At 36.9% G+C, this 27,540-nt stretch overlaps 1 long non-coding RNA gene across 1 annotated transcript; it reads right to left on the bottom strand.

Annotated features, from left to right (window-relative positions):
- Positions 1-5,265: 5,265 nt before the first annotated feature.
- On the bottom strand, positions 5,266-23,537 carry LOC123874733. The gene is made up of 3 exons (XR_006797997.1): positions 23,527-23,537; positions 17,440-17,443; positions 5,266-5,404 (listed from the first exon to the last, which is right to left on the bottom strand). It is a non-coding gene; the product is annotated as an uncharacterized LOC123874733 (long non-coding RNA).
- Positions 23,538-27,540: the final 4,003 nt, after the last annotated feature.

The following is a 27,540-nucleotide window of genomic DNA, read 5'->3' as shown; positions in this document are numbered from 1 at the left end:
CACACTTCACAAACCTTCAGAACATTTGGACTGTAGAGAACTCTCAGACGTGTAGCTTTCTTCTCGAATTCACAATTTTTCCTAAGGTACATCTAGAACTTATACCTAGTTCTAACTGAAAGTTTAGGTTTTTTTTTGTATAATCTAAAATAAACATAGTAGTAGTAGTCCAAAATAATTCGTATTGCATGGCAATAAGCATATTTAATCAGCTTCCTTCCCACGTTAACAGAGCTCTCTCCGTCACTTACTCCATACAATCGTAGTTCCCATTTCATTTGAATATTAAGCAACCAAAGTCCATGAAATTTTGCAGACATAGTCTAGAAACTAATATCTGTGTCTGTGGTGTTTTAGATTTTTCTAAAAATATGTAGTTTTAAAATTACAGGGGCTCAAAGATTTGTATTTTTCTTTAAAAAAAGGCCCAACTTTGTGCTCGTTTTTCTAGACAACGAAGCAATTTAATGAAATTTGGAAAAACCACAGACCTAGAAAATTTAATGAATATTATGTAGTAAAAAAATTATCGTTATATATTTTATATTGTTATAATTATGTGGGAACTACGAAAACCAGAAATTACACCCAGAAATCTTGAAAATTTCGTGCTGTCTCGATTTGTGCAAGCGGGGTGGTGAAGTGCGGGGGACGACACGTGAAACTGACAGAAACTGACAGTCTAAACACACGGGCCACATTTAGACTGCACCCAACTCCAAACTTGTCGATAGGTCTAACTAAATACACTGGTACATTTCAACTTGCGTTAGACGTATGCGTTACCTACTCAGACGTTGCCTGTAGATAAAAATATGTCTCATGTTTGCTGGCAATAGCGCATGCATCAAACCCTGCAAGTTGCAACTCTCTTGCAACCTATTCCTCACGCAATACGCACAGCTTTAATATTATAATTTTTGACAATGTATACTATATGTAATGCCATATCACAGGTCACACTCTGATTTATTGCTAACAATTTACTTCCAAATGCAAAGAAATCTAAGTGTGTTGAATTCACACTGCCCAATACCAGGACCTTAAATGACATAAATTCATTGATAAATAATCATATGTTGAAAATAAAGGAGAACCCCGTGTTTCTCGGTATAATGTTAGATGCAAAGCTTCTATGGAACACCCACATATCAACACTTGATGGTAAACTCAGCTCTGCTGCTTACACTGTTAGAAAAATTCGACAGGTACTGACGTGGAAACTGCAAAAATTGTATATCTTGCTTATTTTCACTGTATTATGTCTTACGGACTCTTGCTATGAGATAAAGCGGTAGATATTGAGAAAAAAATGTATTACAGAAAAGGACAGGACGTGCAATTTATAATTTAAAACCGCGCGCTGCCATACAATAAAAATATAAGGAAATAAGTACCTTATCTATTATCTTATAGTAGCTTCTAAATATATTTACAACTAGCTAATGCCCGCAGCTTCGCTCGCGTGGATTTAGGTTTTTAAAAATCCCGATCCTTTCATTTCCCAGAACAAAAGTTGCCTCTCCGTAATAGCCCGTCCCCGGGATGCAACTTGTTTCTGTATCACGTAAGAATATTTAAACGGATGATCCTTTTCAAATCCCGAGGGATCACCAGGATTTAGGAATGCAATTTCTTACAGCATCAGGGTTGAGGTCAACGACAAAGTGTTTACTTGGTATAGATACCTTCAATATCAATTAATAATCGACACTTTTTAAATCCCATTAGCTTTAGTAGTCAGGTCCCCTGCAACATCAGGGTTGAGGAGTTGGAATCCAAATTTTTTATTGAACAATGTCGCAAACTTTCTTTATCGATTAAAAAAACTACCCAAAATTACGTAGTTAGGTTACCTGCCAAATTTCATGGTTTTGAGTCAACGGGAAGTACCCTAGAGGTTTTCTTGACACACACGACAGACAGAGAGATAGACAACAAAGTGATCCTATAAGAGTTCCGTTTTTCATTTTGAGGTACGAAACCCTAGAAAACGTAGGATCGGCATTCCGAACCAGTGGTAAATTTTTCTGACCATCCAAAAACACTTTGAAGTTTACCTAAAAGTTTACAGGAATAAAAATTTATCATTGTATTCCATTCCATTTCATTCTATTCCATTCTGTTCAAAGATAAATAGATAATAAAAATATTTGTCACCGAAACAATAATTTACGATACATCAACCAATATCAATTTAACTGATGACAATCTGACTATTACCAAAGTGAACGACTACTATAATATCTATTATATACGACTAACATAATATGTATTATAAATTGTGTGCCGTTTGCATTCTCACTAGGTTCTCATTAAGTTTGTTTTATTTGGTTAAACTTTCTGGCATTTATATTGTTATGACGTTTAGTTGGCAAATAGACTCTTTATTGGCTGAAACTCTAAAATTCAGCCAATCACAACAAAGAAAATATTGTAATAATGATTGATGCAGCTTTCTGTAATTGAAAACAAAATATTTGACATTAACTTGAATGTGACAGTGTTTTCCGAATAGGGTTGCCAGAGGCCCCGTATTTTACTGGTTACCCCGTATTTCAGGATACAGAAACCTGTAATTATGAATATAAAATACGGGGCAAATAAAACTAAATATTTTTAGGGTTCCGTAACTCAAAAGCAAAAAAGAACTCTTATAGGATCACTTCGTTGTCTGTCAGTCTGTCAGTCTTTCCGTCTGTCCGTCTGTCCATTTGTCCTTCTATCCGTCTGTCATGTGTTCATGAACAAATATTAGTATTTTCAATTTTCAAAGTAAGATAACTACATATATCAAGTGGGTTATCATATGAAAGGGCTTTACCTGTTCATTCTAAGACAGATTTTTATTTATTTTTATGCATATTTTTTTAATGCATAACAGTTTTTGATTTCTCGAGTAAAATGTCGGAAAAAATACCCGAATACGGAACCCTCGGTGCGTGGGTCTGACTCGCACTTGGCCGGTTTTTTACAAATTCAGCAGGAGCTGGCTGGCGAAATCCAACACTGACGTTATGTCCAGTAGAAAGAATATTTTCCTTTTGCGGCAATGCGTAGCCGAAACCCACTCGATATTGATCATGGTCGTAGCCAAGGCGGCGGGGCTTGGTTTGAGGATGTAAGCCTTTTTTTATACAAGTTAGCCCGTGACTTTAATCTTTTCTAGTGGTAAGTGATGATGCAGTCTAATTTCTTGGCCGTTAGGGCCATACTAACCATATAACTAGCCATGACCGAAGCCTCCCACCAGACCAGAAATTTCGAAATGGCGACTGCGCCTGGGAAGCCGTCAAAAACCTAAGCCTAAAATAATACTTACACTATTTCTTGCATTTGCTTGCCAATTTTTTTTTGGAAATATATCAAACATTTCGCGCTCACTTCACTCGCGCTTTGAATTTCTATTACTTGGTGTAAACCCCGCAATTTCGTTTGCATGAATTTAGATTTTTAAAAATTCCGTGGGGGATTTTCCGGGCTAAAAAGCCGCCTAAAAAAATGTCTGGGATGCAAGTTACCTCTGAATAGTAAGTACCAAAATTTTGGTAAAGAAGATGGGCCGTGAAAGGGTAACAAATAGATAGGCAAATAGATATACTGTCGTATTCGTAATATTAGTATGGATAGGAAGCTTTAAAAATAAAATCTTGCTATGGCTACACTCGTTTCCCTTTCACTTTAATTTTTTCTGTATTGAACCAAAAACACTTACGCTCACTGCGCTCGCGCTTTTTTATTGTTGTATTTTATCTCACTGTCAAATTGAAAGGCGAAATTCCACTAACCAGGTAATTAGCCCATAAAGTTGAGCGAATGTTTTTTTCCTCATGACAGGATTCAGTTCCGGCCCTAATAAAACCTCTCCCGCAATCGATTCCTGGCTACGGCCATAGTATTGATACTGTGAAGGTGGAATTACAAATTAAATGTAATTTTAAGTTGAAATGAGAAGATTTTATGCATGAAATGTATAACATTTTGCTTTACAACACTAAGAGTTTTTAAAAGCTATTTAAATAAATAAATCTTTTATTTAAAACCACATTGCAAACACAGTTCACCAATCAAGATACGGCAACATACAGAGAAAAAATACAAAACTTATAAATAAACTGAAATATCTAAATAGGCTTTCCATGCATTTCAGAGAGAACCACCGCCTATATATATATTCTTCAAATACTTCAAAATTTCAAATTTCTTCAAATCTAAACCCCGTATTTTTGATGGTGGTAGCCTGTAAATCAAAAAGAGCCAGGTGGCAACCCTACTTCGACCTAGACAGAATGAAAAATTGTTTTCATTACTCGGTATGCCTACTGCCATAGTGTGACAGAAAGTGTGACGGTAGTTGTGACCTCTGATTGGCCGACTCTCTTTCACTATTTGCTAAAATTGATGATTGCAACAACAATTTTTTCTTTTTTGTAATCGAAAACAGAACACGGACGTCAAACAGGTTGACTAATTGCAATCATTTCTGACCGGCTAACATTGTTCCGCTAGTGGCTCAAACTCACTGTCGCAGCAAAAACATGGTAAATTCAGCCAATCACAGCAATTTGAAATTTGGTTATCACAAATGTACCGATCTAGGAACCGAGAATGCACGAACCAGGGCAGATAGAGATGAGAACAATAATATCATACGTAGGAAATCGACGGGGGATCGTTGGCAAGGATAGCCTTATTATCTACATTAAAATCATTTTTAAACAAGTGGCTATTAGAGAAATGCTTCTATTCTATTAAGGAATACCTGAATCCTTATAAATAATAGTACCTATGATTTTTCGGTATCTCTAGTTTTTATTTTGTTTGTCTAATTATTTTTAAAATATGTGTAAAAAACAAAATATATTATGACATTAAGCACTACCTAACAAACAAGGATATTTTGAGTTGTTAATAATAACTGATTTGTTTTTATATGGTTTTTATAATGTTGACATTTTTGATCTTTATTTAACTATTATTTTATACTTTGCTTGTGTAAAGTCTATGTATGTCTTTCTTTACTTAATATTTTAGTCTTGACTTTTATTTGTATTTAATTTAATTTAAGGTAATATTCAAACACCAGTTATAGTGGTAAAATGTATAAGGCTCATCAGACATTATTTCAACATATTGTACCTACATTTTATTAAATAAATCATTGAATTTTAATTTGAATTAGGTATATTACAAGTTTAAAATGATTTTTCTTTTTTAGAATCGTGTCCTCCTGGCGAACACTCCGTGCTGTACTGCCCACAAATGGCAGAACCCACGTGCAGCAACCCGACAGTTCACAAATTGAATCGCCCAAGTGCTTGTGATATTCCGCAGTGCTTCTGTGATCGCCCTAATGTTAGAGCTCTTAGCGGTAGATGCATACCTTTATCGGAATGTTAAAATACTATTTCAAACTTCACAGAAGCATGGCGGACTAAGAATATTACTCCGCCATGCTTCTGTGTTTACCATTATGTTATGTGTAAGAGTTATCAGTCAGTGATATATTGTGATAAACATATTTAATTATAATATTTTTGTACCTACTGGTAGTATTTATTTACTGTCTGTAGTGAAGAAAGTTTTTTACGCAATAAAATATAACTGTGCCATAATGTTCATAAATTTTAATTTTTAGGTAGGTACTTAATAATATCGCTTATCGATTTTTGTTTCTTTCATGAAATCCATACTAATATTATAAATGCGAAAGTGTGTCTGTCTGTCTCTTTTCACAGCGAAACAGTTTAACCGATTCTGACGTTTGGGACATACTTAGTTACCTTATATCCCGGGGACGGACATAGGCTACTTTTTATCCCGGAAAATCAAAGAGTTCCCATGGGATTCCTAAAGACCCATCCGCTTAACCAATTTGTATGAAAAGTACCGAGGTAGCTTGCGTCCATGTAATTGACATAGGCAATTTTTTAACCCGGAAAATCAAACAGTTCCCACGGGATCTTTAAAAACCTAAATCCACGCGGACGAAGTCACGGGCATCATCTAGTTCCAAATAAATTCCTAAGAGGAATTGCTGTCAATAGAAAAATACGAAATTCGTTTGTATGAAGGAAGGAGTAGGTACATAAGCATGTAAGATTTCAAAAAAGAAAAAAAGGAAGAAAGTTGCTTTCCATCAAGTCTGCGAGAATCAAATCGTTTAGTGAAGGAGGTCGACAAATAGTGAGGGGTTATCGACAGTTTGGTGCCAACAAAAGATGCAATTTGTCACATCAAACAGCACTCAGTGTGAAATACACGGGCTAGAATTTTATGCGGAAACGCCTTTTTTTTAATATAGGCATAAACGTTCTTTATTCTAATAGCATGTGATACCTAGTAAGTGATAATATAGCCTAAGGTTAAGATGTCTTTTATTCTAAAATTTAATTTAAAATATTTAAATATCAAAACGAAAGCTAGATGGGCAATGGCATCCCAGATATTAGAAGTTATTACATGGCATCAAAACGCTTTGTGCGTATCAAATAATTATTATACTGTAAAATGAAATGATATAAACTGTATTTGTCTTAGCTCTGCATACCTACTTGCTACAAACTTACCTACTACAAAATCATTTTCAATAGTCATCGATTTTATGATCTTATAAATAATTTATTAACTAGTTGGAACCTGGTTGTAAATCACTGCATAAAAATAGGTTACCTACGCTTTTTTCGGTATTAGGTACATAGTATAATCATATTATATAACTTCATTAAAAATACAGTAAAAAACAACAGAGTTTATAACAAATGTAAAATGAATTGAGTTACATTACACCTTACAAGGCGTTTGAAAACAAAAAATCGTAGCATTTGTTTTCACAAAAGTAAATAAATATTTCCTTTTCAATACTTCTAAAGGCGATAGTCTATATAAAATTTAGTAAGAGCGTCTCAAGTTGGACAACAAACTAAGGTATTTATCAGCTCATTCAAATTTATAACTTCTTCAGTGTTTGAACTTTGAACACTAGTGTTGTAATAAAAGTCAAAAATCAAAGCCATTTATTCAAAATAGATGCCAAAGAGTTCTATAATACACTGTTTGTAGTACTAAATTGTACACTTTTGATTTTGAATTGGTGAATATGTACCTAAGGTAATTAATTTAATGGTGCTGAACTTGAAAATAAAGCTACGAGGGTTCCAAGTTGGGTTCGCGCATGAAGGTACCAAAACAAACAAATACTTACATTACCTAATACCTATCTACCAAACTAACACTATCAAGTAGATCACTGCAAGTTAATGACGGTCTGCGCCATCTATATCTGATTGAGTAAATTTTTTATTAATACAGTTTAATTATTTTGAAGTGATGGAACCACAAACTCACGGTTTTTGGATCTTTTACTTTAGTGCTAGAAATTAGGCAGTTAGCCAATGCCAAATTTCATGATTTTAGGTCAAGGGTAAGTAACCTTAGGGTTTCTTGGCCGATACGGACGGACGGACACACAGACAGGCAACATGATCCTATAAGGGTTCCGAAAAAGTCCCAATGACTACTCCCCACAAATTATCATAGGTAACTCCAGTAAAGGTTCTAAGTTTTAGTTAATTTGTTTCTCGTATCTAACTAATAACAAGCGGAGACTAATGATAACCGTTTAATTAGATCAGCTCTGTAGCGCTCCTCCGCAAAGGTGCAAGTCTAGAATTTAATTACAGACCTCTCGTAAATTACTCGCAGTCACAAACAATCGGGTAAACTTTCCTCCAAGACATTAGTGTTTTATATGAATATATTTTTAATAGATGATGCCCTCAGCAGATCTCCTGCAGCATCAGGATTGAGGAGTAGAATCCAAATAATGAAACAATGTCGCAAACTTCCCTTAACGATTAAAAAAAAATTACGCAAATCGGTTCAGAAATCTCGGAGATATCAGTGTACACTGTACATAGGTAGAAAAACACAACTCCATTTTTCAAAGTCGGTTAAAAAGTAGCCTATGTTACTCCTTGGTTGATCCTCTACTTGTGTGTGAAAGTCCCGTCAAAATAGGTTTAGCCATTCCGGATATTAGCACGTTCAAACAGACACGACACTTCAATTTTATTTAAGAAAAATCCGTGTCCTGCGAATAACGGAATAACGCCGCAACGGTCGCAGTGGCGTTTTTGTTGCTGATTTGAAATCTACTCTCAATTTCACATCATTCAAACTCATAAAAGTTTGGAAAAAATATTTTTATTGCCTAGAAATTAGCGTTTGAAATAAACCTCAATTGTACTTGCGGAAAATAAATAACACTTTTTGATTTTTTATGGCGGCCATATTGAAAATTTTATTGTGTTGTAGCAACAATAGTTCACGAGATACAACCCTCTTATAGACAGACAGACAGACGGACGGGCGGATGGACAGCTGAGCCTTAGTAATAGGGTTCAGTTAGCACCCTTTCCCCTTTTGTATACGGAACTTTAAGCTAATCAAAAATAAGCTTGTCGATAGGATGTCAACTGAACGCGAGTTTATGTGTGATTTGTAATACAATAAACTGAGGAAACTGAGGAACTATTAACACCGGCCAACTACTGAGGAACTCCTAAGAATGAGAAGCGCTTAGGCCATAATCTACCACGCTAACCAAGTGCGGATTGGCAAACTTCATGCAGGTTTCCTTACGATGCCTTCATTATTAAAGCAAGTGTTTTAATTGCTTTAATTTTTTTTTTAATTTTCCGGAGGTAGGTATATGCGTGTTAAGATATTATTATAGCGAAATGTAATTTGATTACCAGTTTACGTTACATCCAGCAAAAGTACTTACCATCTTGCTGGAAGTTTAGTTTAGCCAACCGTTTGCGACTGCGAGTAATTTACGAGTAAAATGTAGTTAAATTCTGGAATTGCACCTTTCCAGAACAAATGGGTCAGGATTAATCTAATTATACTAACTACTAGCGATAGTTACTACCACAGAGTTCTAAATAAGCAAACAGAAATGGTATCTGCTGCTCTCAATAATCACCTTTTCTCTCTAAGCGTTCAGCTTGTGCTAGAAATACCTATAGCTACGATAATTATAGTGCAATGCAAGCAATATATTTTTTATACGACTGCTCAAAGTAAGTAACAAATTCAGGTTTCATGTATGCTCTAAATACCTGAACAGATTTGGATTTATGGGGTATCGTTAGAATGCTTACATCTCAAGTAAAAAAAAGTTATAAATTTTTGAAAGGCAGGACAGTTGTGTTTTTTTTTAATTATTCTTTGTTTTTAGAAATACATAATTACATAAATTGTGAATGATTAGCACCACCCAAGCATTTGCAGCACACTTGTAGAACGGCTTTCAGGAATTTGTTGATTACCATGTCACAATTTCTAAACTAAACTAAATTGACGGATCTAAATCTAGTATCATCCTTTCATGCGCAGGAACATTATGAAATGCATAGCAATACATTTAGACCTGTCATTTGATCTCAAAGATTGTGTAAACAGAAAAATTAGACACAATAGCATCAAAAACATCGTAAATTAATATTATTAGTAAATCCTTTAAGTAAATTATACGTTTGTTTTTACAGTAATGCACACTGATGTTTCACTTAACATCCGCTTAGCGATAAGCTTACGATGCTTTGCTATTTCTATACCTTTTTTAATTCTGTGGTCGGTACCGTTTGTAATGTTAAATAGGTACTTACTTTGTTCTTTGTAGCATAGTTTGAGAATTTCAAAACTGGGTTATTTAATTTGATTTTGTAGCTGCTTTAAAATTTTAATGATGTTTCTGGCACAAGTCTGGATCTGCGTGATTCCGGGTTTAGGGTCTAATTTTTATTTTGGCAACTCACCTTTTCTATAAAGTAGCTTTGGTCATGCAAATCTATTAAGTGTATTTTCTTAATATATAAAAGAAAAAGCTGACTGACTGACTGACTGATTTATCAACGCAGAGCTCAAACTATTGAACGAATCGGACTAAAAGGATTCATATAGCTAGTATGACGTAGACATCCGCTAAGGAAGGATTTTTGAAATTCAATCCAAAAAGGGGGTAAATGGGGGTATGAAATTGTGTAGTCCACTCGGACGAAGTCACGGGTATAAGCTAGTTATAATATAAGTGAAAAGCAGCAAATATTTTTAAAAAAGCTATTAGTTATTAGGGCTGATCAATCTCCCTAAAAAATGCTTTAAATTATGTTTAATTTGCAAACCCAAAGCTACTTTACATTAAGTATATTTGTTTTAGATGCCTCATCCAATAAGTATACAGGATGAGGTGTTTACGTTCCCTTTCGCAATTCACGCTCAATTTGAGTGCCTCTGGAGGGAACAAAAAGTTTAATACTTCTAACGTATGGAGAATACGTCGTGAGACTTAGGCTCCGCGCAAACGGGCCTCCGACCACAGCCATCGGTGGCGACAAGCTGTTTACATGATTTCTAACACATTTTGTATGTAGTGAGTAGCGTCCACTTGCTACTGTTTCCACGACATGTCAACGGTGGTGACCACATGCTATTTAAAACACCGGCTGTTTTATTGCAGCTAAAATTGGTTGTACTTAATATAGGCGTTGTCAACAACGTTGTTTACAAATGATTAGGTGATCAAACATCCCGTCTCGGAATCTATTATAAGACTATAATTGTAGCAGGAGAGTGTTAAAAATTGTAGCTGCCACCGACTACTAATGACGGCAAACCGACAGCTCGTGGCAGCCACCAACCACCTTCATTTGTGTGGTACCAGTGTAGAAGTATGCAACCTCTACTAGTCAGTGATGTTGGCTGGCTAGTAGACAGCTGCTAGTTGGAATGAACGAACAAAGAAATCAAAGGAACAATTCAAATTCCTGCAGCTCTCGTGGGCCTTCGAGAGCCACATTATCACCGAGACCCTCATCCATAGCGGTCGAGCAACGTGCTCCCGAATCTTGTTACGTTTTGCACTACCACGTTATAATTACAGTATAAATATGTAAATAGTAGTAATAAGTATTGTGAATATAAGTGTATATAAATATGTGTGGCGTTTCATTGGAGTCTTCACCAGTAGACAAGTCGCGCGAAAGCCACCGTGGCTGTAGTCGGTGGCTCGTTTGCGCGGAACCTTAGCCTTAGGGAATTCGTTGAGGTGGCTTAAATATTATGGGGTTTTGTTTGACGCTTTGCATAATGATCTGTATCTAAGTATTCCCACCTACTTCAAATTATGGCCAAATTACACCCGTGGGCTGGTCTCACCTGGTGGAAAGTGATGATGCAATCGGACGAAGTCGCGGCATAAGCTAGTAACAAATAAAAGAGTCAGTGATTTTACGAGTAGGCAGTTTTGGAATATTATTAAAAGCAACAACCACTTTGTTATGTTAAAAGCCTTTTTAAAGCAATTTAAATTCATACCCACTTTTACATGACACCGATAGCATCAAGGCTTTTATCTAAATATTTATCCGGGCTTTTATCCCAAAATCCATACTAAAAATTTTCCCTATTTCTAAGCCTCCGCTGTTCGTCCGTCTGTCCTGGGCTGTATCTCATGAACCATAATGAAATAATTGAGCATCCTAGAAATGTACAAAGTTTTTTAAGTAAGTAAGTATCCTAGAAATCAAAGAAACCCCTACATAGAAACCTGAAAAATTTGTTGGCAACGCTTTGGCGGTTCCTCTCTTGCTGCAAATGTTCACGGTCGGCAGTAATCATTTAACATCACGTGACCCGCCTGTTCGTTTGCTCGCTATTTTTATTTCAAAAAATCCAGCTGGATTTTTGAAAAACCTAAACTGAACGAAGTTGCGGGAATCAACTATTAGTAATCAGTAAATAAGTGCGTTGTTAGGCTAAACACAGTGATTCTGGAAGCACTTTCATGATTTTCCCTTGTCTTATCGTACCTAAAGAGATACCTACTTTATATTCAAAATTTTCTATTTACATTTTAAATGTACAATCCCAATTTCAATCTAAATATTCGGGCCTATAAAGATGATCGTTATTTAGATAATCTAGCAGAATACCTAATTTGGCAGCGTCGTTATTATTATTTGGCAGATTTTACACATCTTTATGGAGAACTCTCAGGTATGTAGGTTTCCTCACGATTAAACAAAAAATAAGAATAGCGAGCAAACGAGCAGGCGCTTCACCTGATGTTAAGTGATTACCGCCGCTCATGAACATTTGCAGTAGGAACCAGAGGATCCGCCAATGTGTTGTCGGCCTTTCCGATGTTTTCCTTCACCGTTAAAGCAAGAGATAATTACTTGCTTGAAACCTGCGTAAGTTTGAAAAGTTAGAGATGCGTGTCTGGTGTTGAATTCCGGACCAAGCGAATGAGAGGCCGAAGTCTTAACCAGTAATGAAATGAAATGAAATGAAATGATTCTTTAGAAATGATTCTTTATTTTGCGTAATTTCGTTTAGTATTTTGCGTATTTTGCGTAGTTTTTCAGTAGGATATCATTGCTTACTAAATACTTAGGTTGAGATCTACAGGGCGCACTTGATACTGCTAAAACGAGATAGCTTTATATCGCTGGCATAAATCCGTCTCGTTTTAACTGAAACTTAAGTCTCAGCAAAGTTGAAGTGCACTCTATAGATTTCAGTCTTAGCCAGAGTGGTGTAACGGTGTAATGCATATCTACCAATATGCAAAATTTTAATTAAGTATAATCATCATCATCTTAACTTGGCCGGCTCACTATCACGGATCTCCTCTCAAAATGAGAAAAGTTAGGTCATAGTCCACCACGCTGGTCAAACACAGATATGTAGACTACTTACTCAATAAACATACGATATAAACAAGTGTAAATTAAAAATTTATTACACCCCCGACAAGTGAAGGTTACAGTAACTAGAAAAGAGCTGATAACTTTCAAACGGCTGAACTGATTTTCTTAGATTATAGCTAAGAACACTCTCGATCAAGCCACCTTTCAAAGAAAAAAAAAACTAAATTAAATCAGTTCATTAGTTTAGGAGCTACGATGCCACAGACAGATACACAGATACACACGTCAAACTTATAACACCCTTCTTTTTGGGTCGGGGGTTAAAAAGATAGGGTCACATTAACGGGGGACATTAAAAATATTCAAAACGAGAAGCGGCCATAAACCACCATTACGACGCGTGGATAGAATTGCGGAGCGCCCTTTAAAAAATCATAAAAAATTACATCCCTTTCAGCCAGGTCCTCTGGAGGGTCGTCAAAATAATCTGCATAGTAGTAAAAATTAAATGGCTCTGATAAGAAAGTAAAGAAACATAGTTAATGTGAGGTAACATTTTGCCTTTTGAAAAGAGTAACCGCCGAGTTTCTTGCCAACTCTTTTCCGTGGAATCTGCTCTGTGAACCTCTTAACTAGCCAGACACTTTCAAAACCTATATACCCGACTAAATTATAACTAGCGCGACTTCGTCTGCGTGGATTTTGGTTTTTAAGAGGGCTCTCTCCGTCACTCGTTTCCACTCGTTTCATACAATCGTAGTTCCAATTTCATTTGAATATTAAGCAACCAAAGTCCATGAAATTTTGCACTTATATTCTAGAAACTAATATCTATGTCTGTGGTTTTCCAGATTTCTGTTAAAATATTCAGTTTCAAAGTTACGCGGTCTTAAAATTTTCATATAAATCTTTGAGCCCCTGTAATTTTAAAACTACATATTTTTAGAAAAATCTAAAACACCACAGACACAGATATTACTTTCTAGAATATGTCTGCAAAATTTCATGGACTTTGGTTGCTTAACATTCAAATGAAATTGGAACTACGATTGTATGAAACGAGTGGAAACGAGTGACGGAGAGAGCCCTGTTAAAAGTCCCGTGGGAACTCTTTGATTTTCTGGAGTAAAAAGTAGCCTATGCCACTCTCCAGGTCTTTAAAAAAACCCGTGCCAAAAATCACGTCGAACGCCTCTAACACTTGAGCACTTAAGCTAAATACCTTAAGAGGGCTCTCTCCGTCACTCGTTTCATACAATCGTAGTTCCAATTTCATTTGAATATTAAGCAACCAAAGTCCATGAAATTTTGCAGACATATTCTAGAAACTAATATCTATGTCTGTGGTTTTCCAGATTTCTGTTAAAATATTCGGTTTCACAGTTACGCGGTCTTAAAAAATTTCATACAAATCTTTAAGCCCCTATAATTTTAAAACTACATATTTTTAGAAAAATCTAAAACACCACAGACACAGATATTAGTTTCTAGAATATGTCTGCAAAATTTCATGGACTTTGGTTGCTTAATATTCAAATGAAATTGGAACTACGATTGTATGAAACGAGTGGAAACGAGTGACGGAGAGAGCCCTGTTAAGCAGAAGAAGCGCCGGAATAAAATATGTCATGATATTGTGAGGCACAACCTGAAAAAAAAACCAGCCAAGTGCGAGTCAGACTCGCGCACTGAGGGTTCCGTACTCGGGTATTTTTCCAACATTTTGCACGATAAATCAAACGCTATTATACATAAAAATCAATAAAAATCTGTTTTAGAATGTACAGGTAAAGCCCTTCCATATGATATCCCATTTGGTATAGTTATCTTACTTTGAAGTTATTTTTTTTTAATTATGTAACCACAAATTCACGGTTTTCGGATTTATTCCTTTACTTGTGCTATAAGACCTACCTACCTGCCAAATTTCATGATTCTAGGTCAACAGTAATACGGTACCCTATAGATTTTCTTGACCGACATGATGGACGGACGGACGGATGGACGGACGGACGGACAGACAGAGAGACAGACAGACAGACAGACAACAAAGTGATCCTATAAAGGTTCCGTTTTTCCTTTTGAGGTACGGAACCCTAAAAAGTCTCAACTCAGCATGATGTTGTACACCTTGCACCTACACAAAACATGCAGCTAACGTTGCTAAATTTATTTATAGTTTACATAAAGAAAATTACAATTTGGGCGAAGGAGGTAACATAATTGACGATGTGTGCCCGACCGCAATATAACAAACAATGTATAAAACGTGTTTAATCTCGCAGAGGGAGCGCAATGCATTGTTAATAAACGGATGTAATTGGACACTGGAACATTTCTGTGCTATTATAGTATAGGAGCTGGTGGTAAAAGACGAGATAATCTAAATTCACTAATATTATAAAGGAGAAAGTTTGTATGTGTGTGTGTGTATGTTTGTTACTCCTTCACGCAAAAACTACTGGACGGATTGGGCTGAAATTTAGAATGGAGATAGATTATACCCTGGATTAGCACATAGGCTACTTTTTATCCCGGAAAATCAAAGAGTTCCCACGGGAATTTTAAAAAACCTACATCCACGCGAACGAAGTCGCGGGATCAGCTAGTAGATAAATATTGTCTGAAAGATATGTAACCATCTTAAAACTCACACTTGCAAGTTGAAATTCAGCTGGAAAAAACTTCGTTAAATCGATTTCATCCGTGTGGGTTTAGGCTTCCGAGAATCCCGAGGGAACTGTTTGATATTCGGGGAGAAAAAGTGGCCCATATCCGTCTCGGAGATAAAAGCTATATTTGTAGCAACGGATGGGCTATGAAAAGGTAACAAATAGACAGACAGACACACTTTTGCATTTATAATATGAAACAAAGAAAACGTTTATTCTGTAAACTGAGCAGCACAAGTTTTACCTAAGAGTTGGTTATCTCGGCGCTTCATTTAATTGAACATCAATATGTACATCAATTAGTACTGATTTATCTAGGCAAGTAGTACTTTTTAACCCCCGACCCAAAAAGAGAGGTGTTATAACTTTGACGTGTGTATCTGTGTGTTTTGTATCTGTCTGTGGCATCGTAGCTCCTAAAAGAATGAACCAATTTTAATTTTTGTTTGAAAGGTGGCTTGATCGAGAGTGTTCTTAGCTATAATCCAAGAAAGGTTAAGCCGTTTGAAAGTTATTCACTTTTTAGAGAGTTTTGTGTCGGGGGTTTTCAAATTTTGAATTTATGGATTATACCTCTATGACCTGGGACAACCCCTACACGCACCACAACGTATGCGTTATACTCAGTGGTACCATGTTACAATCCTTCAACTTTCAATAGCAATCTCATACCACCAGCTCTTTGGTGATAATATTTGTTGATAATTTTGAGCTAAAATTAAACGTAAAATGTTATAATGAATAGGGTGGTGATTTAGGAAATGAAATGTTTCACAATGAATAACATGAATATGTAATGATAAAGGCTATTATTTTGTTTAGTTTATAACTGCCAGCATGCCGAGGGTGATTTTAGTTCAATTAACATCGAAATTGGACAGTTTGATAATGGTAACAGGGCCTGTGCCCATGTAAGGTGGAAGCCTCCATACTTCTATACTAATATTATGAATGCGAAAGTATGTCTGTCTGCTAGGTTTTCACGTACAGAAAATAACTTGCATCCTGAGGACATAGGCTAATTTTTATCACGGAGAATTCATATCGGATTTTTAACAAAACGGGATCCACGCGGGCGAAGTTGCGGACATTATCTCATAGTTTTTTATGTAGTAGAGTTTTTATTTAATTTAGAATTGCAAACAGAAAAAAAACATTCCGATGAATTGAGAACCTCTTCCTTTTTTGAAGTCGGTTAAAAAACACAACACTACAGCAAAGTAGGTAGCACCACAGCACTAACACTTATACTACATCACTAAAAATATATTTTAACTCAAATCAACATCAGAAAAATCTATCGTAACAATAAAACAACCCTTTTGGCGTGGGATCGCTTGGGGCTATGAAACTTTGGCTAATTAAACGTATCGGGAACAACTCGTTACATGCCTGATTAGGTAGGTATTCAACCTTTTGTTTGGCCGCCAAGAACTTTTTTATTGGTTTCTGTTACTTTTGGAACCCTAAGACTTAGTCAAAGCAAAAAGATAGACATAGACAATAAATGGCTTACCCGAAAATTAAACTGTGCGAAAGAAGTAAGTTAAACACTCATCCAGCATCAATTCTAATATAAGAGACTAGATGTCTACGATTTCGTCCGCGTGGATATACACAGGTTTTAAAAATCCCGTGGGAGCTCTAGTGATGCGGAAGTGTGTTTGTTTGTCTGTTAACTTTACAAGGCCCATCCGTTTAGTAAAATATAAAAAATAACTGTCATTTTTAACCCCCGACCCAAAAAGAGGGGTGTTATAAGTTTGACGTGTGTAACTGTGTATCTGTCTGTGGCGTCGTAGCTCCTAAACTAATAGACCGATTTTAATTTAGTTTTTTTTTGTTTGAAAGGTGGCTTGCTCGAAAGTGTTCTTAGCTATAATCCAATGAAATCGGTTCAGCCGTTTGAAAGTTATCAGCTCTTTTCTAGTTACTGTAACCTTCACTAGTCGAAGGTGTTATAAATATTTAATTTACACTTGTGTACCTATGGGCCCCTACTATATATGCCTATTTCAGAGACATTAATGTAATCAGTATCTATTGACATTCCTGGATTAGACATGAATAAGACTCGAAGGCACTATCTACTTACCCAAAACAGCGTGACACGAAATACATAGGGAAATAGAACTTACCTTTGCAAAGAACGGTTTGCATAATTACCAACATCAATTGGGACATACAAAAGTAAAATAACGCTCGTCTAATCGTCGTTAAGAGTCACAATGGTTGAAATTGGGGGTAGATACACAACAAAGTTTGTCGCCTGCTTAACGCAATCCCGGGGACTGAAGTTATAAATTATCGCATGTTCACACAGATGGTGTTTTTGGGTGATTACTCGCGAATGGCAAAGTTTCCGTCATAGGAAATTAATTTTGTGAGGAGATAAGTGTTCGTATTATTTAACGCGTTATCTTAGTTTGGTTACAAGTGTAAATTAAAAATTTATAACACCCCCGACAAGTGAAGGTTACAGTAGCTAGAAAAGAGCTGATAACTTTCAAACGGCTGAACCGATTTTCATGGGTTATTGCTAAGAACACTCTCGATCAAGCCACCTTTCAAACAAAAAAAACTAAATTAAAATCGGTTGATTCGTTTAGGCGCTACGATGCCACAGACAGATACACAGAGACACAGATACACAGATACACACGTCAAACTTATAACACCCCTCTTTTAGGGTCGGGGGTAGGGGGGGGGGGGGGCTGATAACTTTCATACGGCTGAACCGATTATCTTCGTTTATAGCTAAGAACACTCTCGATCAAGCCACCTTTCAAACAAAAAAAAAAAACTAAATTAAAATCGGTTCATTCGTTTATGAGCTACGATGCCACAGACAGATACACAATTACACAGATACACACGTCAAGCTTATAACACCCCTTAATAAAAGATTAATAAAAGAATAACCCCTTAATAAGAGGGTTAATAAAAGGATAATAATTCAAACAACACCAACTCTAAATAAATTGCTTTTGTTTACTAAGACCGGGAAATGTATAGGGAAGGGAATAGAAACACAACAGAGCAAAAACAAAATGAGCCAATAGACTACGTCACTTGAGTCCATAGAGAATAGTTGTTATCTAAGTTAAACAAATTAGCGTGCTCTGCCTGGCGTCTTGTTAGAAGTTGGGACAGGAATTCCGGCGGGACTCCCACCTGCTAGATTGGATGTCGATAGTATTGGCTAGTGGAACAATATAATACAGGACAGAATGATAAACTACTAGCCGATGCCCGCGACTTCGTCCGCGTGGATTTTGGTTTTTCAGAATCCCGTGGGAACTCTTTGGTTTTCCGGGATAAAAAGTAGCCTATGTGCTAATCCAGGATATTATCTATCTCCATTCTAAATTTCAGCCAAATCCGTTCAGTAGTTTTTGCGTGAAGGAGTAAACACACATACACACACATACACACACACACACACATACAAACTTTCGCCTTTATAATATTAGTGTGATATTGATAATGGAAGCTAAGCTTTAGAGAATAATAAACGAACGTAATTTATAAAAAAACCAATAGATATGCACCCACATATAAAAATCACTCAAGTGCGTGTCGGAGTGATACACGAAAGGTTCCGTTCTATCGTAAAAAGTCCTGACTCACTGACTGACTCATAAACGGGCGTTCATGAGTCAGTCAGTGAGTCAGGACTTTTCTCCAGGACAAGAGGTTGAGGTCTGTTAGGTAACTAGTGGTTATTCGTGTCTCCAGCATCTCGATTGCGGTAGAGTGACAGCTAGGTACAATATCACGATCGCAATCACATCTGATTGGTTGACGCTCGCTCACTATTGGCTACAATGCATTGTTGCAACAAGAATAGCATAAGTTTAGCCAATAACAACAATTGCGATTGTAATCATGATTGATGCAGGTTTTACGGAATCGAGCTACTGAACTCAGCTGATGTATACAGACAGAAGACTGCAATATAATATATCCGTTTGATATACCTACATTACATCATCAATTTATAAAAATGTAATAATAATAATGTACGAGAAACCCAACAATAACCCTCTCCAGCAAATGGAAGGGTAGTTTCCAAGTAAATTGTCCAGGCCAATAGTTTGAGAATTGGCTTTATTTCTGAAACTAACTTAAACTCAATGGTTTGTTGGTTTCCTTTAAAATTTTCCGCTGCAGCTTTTATATAAAGCTTTGTTTACACGGAGCTTTTATTTAATTACGAAAGAGCTGCGTATTTTCTTTTACAATATCGCATTTTGTTGGCTGATGTCACATTTTGTAGTGTAAGTTTAAAAATTTAAGTAATTGTTTTTGTGTTTTTTTTAATCTTTTGGGATAGGTGCAATTTTTAAGCTGTGTGAGGCGTCCGATAAGACGTCCCACTTTTATTTGGGAGGTCGGGAGTTCGATTTCGGGCACTCACCTCCAAATTTTCGGAGTTAGGTGCGTTTTAGACAATTACCCGAATATCAAACGTGTCTGTGAAACTTCAACAGGCAGTATTGGAGATACCTACTTAGACAAAAAAAAGTTAACAATTTCATCTGAATGAAGACAAATAGGGGGGGGGGGGGGGAACTAATTACACCCGGACAAGTGAGAGTCGAACTCACATACGAAGGGTTCAGTGCCATCGTACAAGATATAGGTAATACTGTACATAGTGTTTCAAATTCAAAAAAAAAATTATGAGTAATTTGCATGGCACTCATTTTGAATTTCGACATCTTGGTTTTTTTAACTATATTTTTCTGTTATTCTGGCAAGAGCCCTCTATGAAAATTTCAACTCTCTATCTATTACGGCTCATGAGATACAGCACGCTGACAAACAGGCGGACGGAAAGACAGATGGACAACAGAGGTCAACGGTATCGTATTTCTAAAATCCCGTTGGTACCTATCGGGTATAGAATCCAAAATGCTTTTAATAAAAATTAAAAATTTGAAATACCCCCAAAACAAAAACCTAAAACCATCGTAATAGTAACTTTTTTATCCAAGAGCTTGTGCGTCAGGGGACACTGTCGGTTAGTCCCCTTTCAATCAAAAACACTAACTCAAAATCGGTTCATTCATATAGGAGCTATGATGCCACAGATAGACACACAATACACAGGTACAAATGTCAAACTTATAATAGGACTTCGTCTGTATTGGTGTTAGCTGGCGGGCGTGCTCTGCCTTTTTGGAGTGTTTTTTTGTTAAAACTGACTGGAAAGCGCTCTAAGGGGGTGCCGTGCGTGTGTCGGCGAGCGCCGGCACAGACGGGGTCCATACTTGTATAGTTTCCCTAAATTGTTACAAATAACTACAAACTTGACATTGGCTAATCTTTGTAAAGCCAGACGAGAGAGCAAAAAAAAAAACTTATAATATCACTTCTCCTTGGCCTTTTGAGTCGAGGGTTAAAAACATGCCCCGTGTGAGCGCAGCTTTACATCTTGCGGTGCGAGCATCGGTAGCGACGTCGCAAACAATTTTCCATTTCATCGCTTTCGTCTTATACGTAGAAGCAAAACTTGGAAAGGAATCCTAGTCTACATCCATCTAGAATATTCCGTCGGTAATTTGCTTTGATGGGGCACGTGTGAAGCGCCTTTATATCCCGAGGAATTTGAGAGATGCAATCTTGCCTCAATCCGATTTGTGTTTGCGCGATAATAGAATGCAGCGGGCGTTCTCTGAAAAAGAAAAGATTTTCAGCGTAATGTATTTGTAGGAACTATCTAGTGTGATTTTACTTTGATCTTCCTTCTTTCTTTTCATCCTGCTCATATCGCCATAGGTTTTCTTTGAGAGATCGCTCTCTAAAGTAATAAGACCGCCTCTGCATGCAAAACTATGCTTTCATAATAATAATAGTAGGTACCTGTTTTGTTGTAAACGAGCAGACGTGTCACCTGATGTTAAGTGATTACCGCCGCCCATGAACATTTGCAGTACCCAGAGGAACCGCCATGATGCGTTGCCGGCCTTTCAGGATATATATTTGATAGTCCGCCCCTTGAATAACCCCATGTTATCTAATGGGAACACCACAGAAGGGAGTTGATTCCACAATTTGCATGTGAGTTTCTTAGGGCTTGTGCAAGTACATAATCAACAGGAAATTGCGGCCTGCAACGTGTTCGCGGATCCTCTGTTGCTGCAAATGTTCATGGGCGGTGGTAATCACTTAACTTTAGGTGACCCGTCTGCTCGTTCGCTCGATATTTGCGTATAAAAAGCCACTAAAACTTAGAGTAGAAAGAAAAATTATTCCTAAGTGACATAAGTTACATTTTATTTAAAAAAGATTAGAGAAAATTGTATTAAGCTACCCGTGCGAAGCCGGGGCGGGTCGCTAGTAAGGTATAAGAGCAGCCTTGTATTTCTGCACAACATTAATCATAATGCCCCATAGACTGAATCTAACTGCACTTGCAGTACTCAAGGATATTGTCATCATAAATAATGTATGCTACATTGCCTCCGACCGTGTCTAGTGTAGTTTCAAGTTTCAACACTGTGGTATACTTTAGTTTTCCTTAGTCAATGGTCTTGTGGTTAGCTTATTTGGCTACTCATGGGATAGTGGGTTGGAGTCCCGGGCCGGGCGGAAATAGTTGTTGGGGTAGTTCAAGGAATTTTCAGTAGCAACCCGTAGCTAGAAAGTCGAGAAGCTCGTAAAGTCGTCGGTATTGTGTGTTATCTTTCTCATGTCGTGTCGGATTACTGTTCCATCCAATACGCACCATACCCACGCATAGAAATACGTGGGGATGCCCTGCACATCCCCCCCCCCCCGTCTCATACCCCGATTGCTATCTCAACCTCGCCTGTTGCGTACTATAGCTAAAGTAAGGTAAGACTGACTGACTGACAGACTGATCTATCAAGGCACAGCTCGGGATGAAAGTTTTTATTCAATTTTCTTTCGGGCTGAAATTTGGAATGAAGACGGCTATTATAAAGTAAATATCGGCTAAGAGAGGATTCTTGAAAATTCAATTTCTAAGGGCTTAAAATAGGGGTTTGAAATTTGTGTAGTCTACATGGACCAAGTCACGGGCCTAAGCCAGTCTTATAATCTATATATTTTCCAGAGTGTTAGAATAAACAATTTTCTTTCCATCTTCTTTAATAAAATATCAGTTAGAACGTAGGTAAGAGAAAACGTACCTCTATGAAATGTAAACCGTGTTATAGCCGGGAACATTTCTCACACAGCACAGTCCTGTAGACTGCGAATCTAAACTGCACTTTACATCTGTACTCTAGATTATTACGCTTAAATAATGTATGCTGCTTCAGCTGTTGCACCGTTTCAGTTGCGAACACTGCAAGATAATATTATTATTGTTGGTAGTGCTGCATATTGTAGAGCATAATGTAGGTAATATCAACAAGCTAAATCGCTCCGGGTTGCACATGATCGCTTCATTGTTATCCTTATCAATCGACTAGCCGATGCCCGTGACTTCGCGTGGATTTAGGTTTTCGAAATCCCGTGGGAACTCTTTGATTTTTCGCGATAAAAAGTAGCCTATGTGCTAATCCAGGATATTATCTCCATTTCAAATTTCCGCCAAATCCATGTAGTAGTTTTTGCGTGAAGGAGTAACAAACATACACACACACACACACACATACATTAGTGTGATAGATGCCCACGGCTGGACATAGGTCTCTTGTAGAAACTTCCACACGCCACGATCTTGCACCGGCTTGATTTTCTGGGACAAAAAGTAGCCTTTCTCTATGTATGCGTTGTAGGTACTTATGCATAATTGTATAATACGTAATTTTGACGAAGTTTGGTACAGAAATACTCTCTAACTTCTACAAAATCGATTAAACGGATGGCCGTGTACACCTAGCAGTCAGACACACTTTGGCATTTAGGTATACCTAAATATCAAGTATGGATATGGATTATAATATTATATTATAAACTTACCACTTATGTAATTTATTAGCCATCAACTGGATAAAATGAGGTCAAAATCAACATAAGTGCCCCAAAGACCCATAAGCCAACTTTCCATGGGTTTACTTTATTGTCCAAAAAATCTAAAGATTCACTCACCGTAAAGAGGGTCCCGAAATCTATTGTGCGAAAATACTTCAAAAGAAGATTCGAAAGCTTGACGATACAATATTTCAGAGTCTCAGAGCAGGTGGGAAATTTTGGAGAGGTACTTAATATAAAAAATTAAATTAAAAATTTAAAAAACCCCCGACACAAACCTCTAAAAAGTAAGAAATAATAGGTAAGTATGTATGGGCCCTTTAAGAATAGTATAAATAGTAAAGTTTTTATCCAAGCGCTCGTTGCGCCAGGGGACCGCTACCTATCATAAACTATGAAAGTCATCTGTTGTAGAAAGAATAGTTTTTGTTAACTTTAGCGGTCCCCCGACGCAACGAGCGCTTGGATAAAAACTTTACTATTTATACTATTCTTAAAGGGCCCATACATACTTACCTATTATTTCTTACTTTTTAGAGGTTTGTGTCGGGGGTTTTTTAAATTTTTAATTTAATTTTTATTTCACGCTTTTTAAACTTTTATTCATAAATTACCGTTTATTTGTGCCATTCTAAAACCCAATTTCTATAATAATATAAATCCAATAAGGCAGCTAATATCTCTTCAAAAGTAACATCAATGTGTTAATTATACGTTCCATGAAATATTTTTGACCGAACATCACTAAATCAAGAATTATCTGAATGACTCACATAGTTTAACATGACCAAAACGAAATATCTGTTTCTAACATGTCGTTGCTTTAAAAATGTACCCATTTTACGTAGTCGTATAATAGTTCGCTTTTCAAGATATACCTACGATTAAATTGAAATCGACTTTCACCCGATGAAATAAGGAATAAAGTGGCTTGTATTTCATTTTGTTTGTTATTGCATGTCAAATTTTTATTTGACATAACTTTCAAAAACCGGTCAAGTGCGAGTCTGCCTCACACATGAAGAGTTCCGTACAAGTTTTTTTTTTTTATGTAATGACAATTCAGTTGTCGGATTTTTCTGTTTACTTGGGCCACAGGAGTAGAGTGCTTGGGCTATAAGATATTGCTACCTGCCTTTCATGATTCTACGTAAACGGGAAGTACCCAATTTATAAGTTTTGATTCTCTTGAAAGATGACACACAGACAGACAACGAAGTGGTGAAGGAAAACATCGTCAGGGAACCTGCATGCTTAAGAGTTGGCCATAATGCTCCCTCAAAGGTGCGTGAGGTGTGCCAATACGTGCTTGGCCAGTGTGGTAGCTTCTCATTCTGAGAGGAGACTTGTGCTCAGTAGTGAGCCGGCGATGGGTTGATCCTGATGATGATGAATTTTAAACGTATTTTGTCAAAGTAAATAAGCTGAGTTCAAGCAGATAAAATATAAAGAAGGTGCGCCTAATGCATCATCCAAACCTGCGCGACAAAGCGACTACGATGCGGGAACCTCAGCCGCGCGGAGGGTCATCGCCTCCTACGATATTTAATGGTGACATGCACACCTACGCGACTACAACAGTCGAGGCTACAAAATTTTTTTTTCTACAGATACCTACTGAACCCTAAAAATAGTTTGACTATGGTTTGGGTTTGGGTTGATTGTTCGTGGCCTTTGGTTGACTGTTGGATATTATAATTGAATTGATGTTTTCTCGTTTAACTGTGATTATAATATTTTATAAATTAGAAACTCCGCGCCTACGATCCAAAGTATCGGAGTTTTCCAAAACATTATTTTCAAATAAATAATTATGTATCTAAGCAACGTCCATCTTGAAGCTTGACATTTGCCAATTGACAAAATATTATGAACCTCTGTTACAATAGTGAAAGATCCCAGGGCCACCAGCCGTCACGTATTTTCTGACGAACGAAATGTGGACGATTGAGTAGTGTTAGTATGTACTAAGAACGCATGCCTACAGACCTGCTAGCTTGCTTAGATGGCCATTTTTCAGGTATCAGGTAATCAAGGTACATAAAAACATTACTTACCTCACGTAAATTCTCCAATTTTTTTAATTTTTAGCTGATTTTTTTTTAATATTAATAATTAATTGACATAAGTAAACTATAAGAGAGTGAGAGAGAAGTCAATATATCCTAATACATGTCTTACTCAGTCTCATGCGCGTAGATAATGATGCCCTCGCGCTCAAACCCACAGAGGCATTAAAATTGAATTTAGGGGATGATTGGCCCTCTGGATGGGTCTGTCTTCTTGTAAAAGGTTTTAAAATAGTTGTCTGGTGGACATATATAAAAATGGAGCATCAGAATTTACGTGCAGTTAAGTAATTACTTATTTTGGGAGCTTTAAAGCGTCTGCAAAGCAATACGGCCGACGCGGGAAGTGTCTGGGAGTATTGGCGACATATTTTTAAGGATATTGCCTAAAATATACGTAAAAATCAGTTTGGAGAATTTACGTGAGGTAAGTAATGGTTTTATGTACCTTGATTATCAGATACCTGAAAATTGGCCGTCTAAGCAAGCTAGCACGTAGGCTAGGCATGCTTTCTTAATACTTACTAACACTACTTAATCGTACATATTTCCTGTGTCAGAAAATACGTAACCTCTGGTGGTCCTGGGATAAAAGTAATAAGAAAACCAGAAAAGAGCTGATAACTTCCAAACGGCTGAACCAATTTTTTTGGATTATAGCTAAGAACACTCTCGATCAAGCCACCTTTCAAACAAAAAAAACTAAATTAAAATCGGTTCATTCGTTTACGCGCTACGAGGCCACAGACAGATACACAGATACACAGATACACAGATACACAGATACACAGATACACAGATACACAGATACACAGATACACACGTCAAACTTATAACACCCCTCTTTTTGGGTCGGGGGTTAAAAAGTAACTTTTGTATCTTCAATATTTTTTGGCTTTGTATATCGGATACACGGTATCTTCTAAAAATGCTTGTCTGGGAAGATGTTGGAACTTTGGACTGGGATTCTTTATTACTAAACACCCCTTAGTAGTCACTAGTTACCCTCAGCTTATATAGGACAAGGAATCTGGAAAAGTTTAAAACTAAAAAGGATATGGAATCTGAAATTTCAAGTTATCGTCTTTCATTTCTGAGGATCTTTTCGATGCATTATCATCATGCTTGCTTGCATCATCACCTTGGAGTCAAAAGAACCTCGAGTGAAGAGGACCTATTACCAAAGATAAATGGTTAGGTGCCCCTAGAAAAGTGGAGCAATGATATCCGGAAGGTGGTTATCAATCGTATGTAAAAAGCACGTTGTCATTACTTAAACGGGGCATATCTTGAATAATGAATGTGTATTGCCTGATAATTAAGTATATAAATAAATATTTTTTATTTATTTATAACACAGTACAAAAACTGACAATCATCAACAACATCAGATATTCTTTGTATCGTTAGCCCATAAGATCGAAAGCTTAGGCGCCCTTGCTATGCTTACTTATACACCGATCAACTTAACTTTTTGGCTTCAACAGCCATCGCCTCTACAAGCATGGTTTGTCCACTGCTACTCTATACAGCTTCCTAATAGTTTTGGCTATAATAAGGAAACTAACTCTTCAAAATGATCCACCAGCTCTCAGATTACAAAGAAGGACACACGGGACACGGGACACAAATGAATAGCGCCCAAAGACGTCCTAACGTGGAGTCCCGGAATCAATCCCGGAGTGATTTACGGCTCCATCCCGCATTCCTCTCGCTCCCGATAGTTTTTGTCACCCATGTCTCGGATCTCTGAGTTATATCGGTCCTTTTGCCAGGAAATTGGGAATTACTTTTAGCTACTTCCTGATTTACATGAAGGTTTTCTTATTTATTAATGTAAAAGGTTTTGGAACATCTCGCAACATTTCGACGACTTCCCTAGCGTAATAATAATTACGAGTACTGTTTTATAATTTTTAATACAGTTGCTCAAAAAGTGGCGTATTGCAGGGATGTATAGCGTTCGGGATGTAGGCTATTACATAATCGTGCTTTTTTTTTACCTTTCCCGCACTCGTGCTTTTTCTTTCCCAACTGTCAAAATATTAAAAAAAAAAACCAACCATGAAGTTTTTACTAAAAAAATCCATAGAAGTTTTTATGATTCATGCAAATACGTATATTTCTAAA

Source organism: Maniola jurtina, chromosome 19, assembly GCF_905333055.1.
Source record: "Maniola jurtina chromosome 19, ilManJurt1.1, whole genome shotgun sequence".
Lineage (NCBI taxonomy): Eukaryota > Metazoa > Arthropoda > Insecta > Lepidoptera > Nymphalidae > Maniola > Maniola jurtina.
The sequence above is the reverse complement of the archived record's forward strand: the minus strand, read 5'-3'. Positions and strand labels throughout refer to the sequence as shown.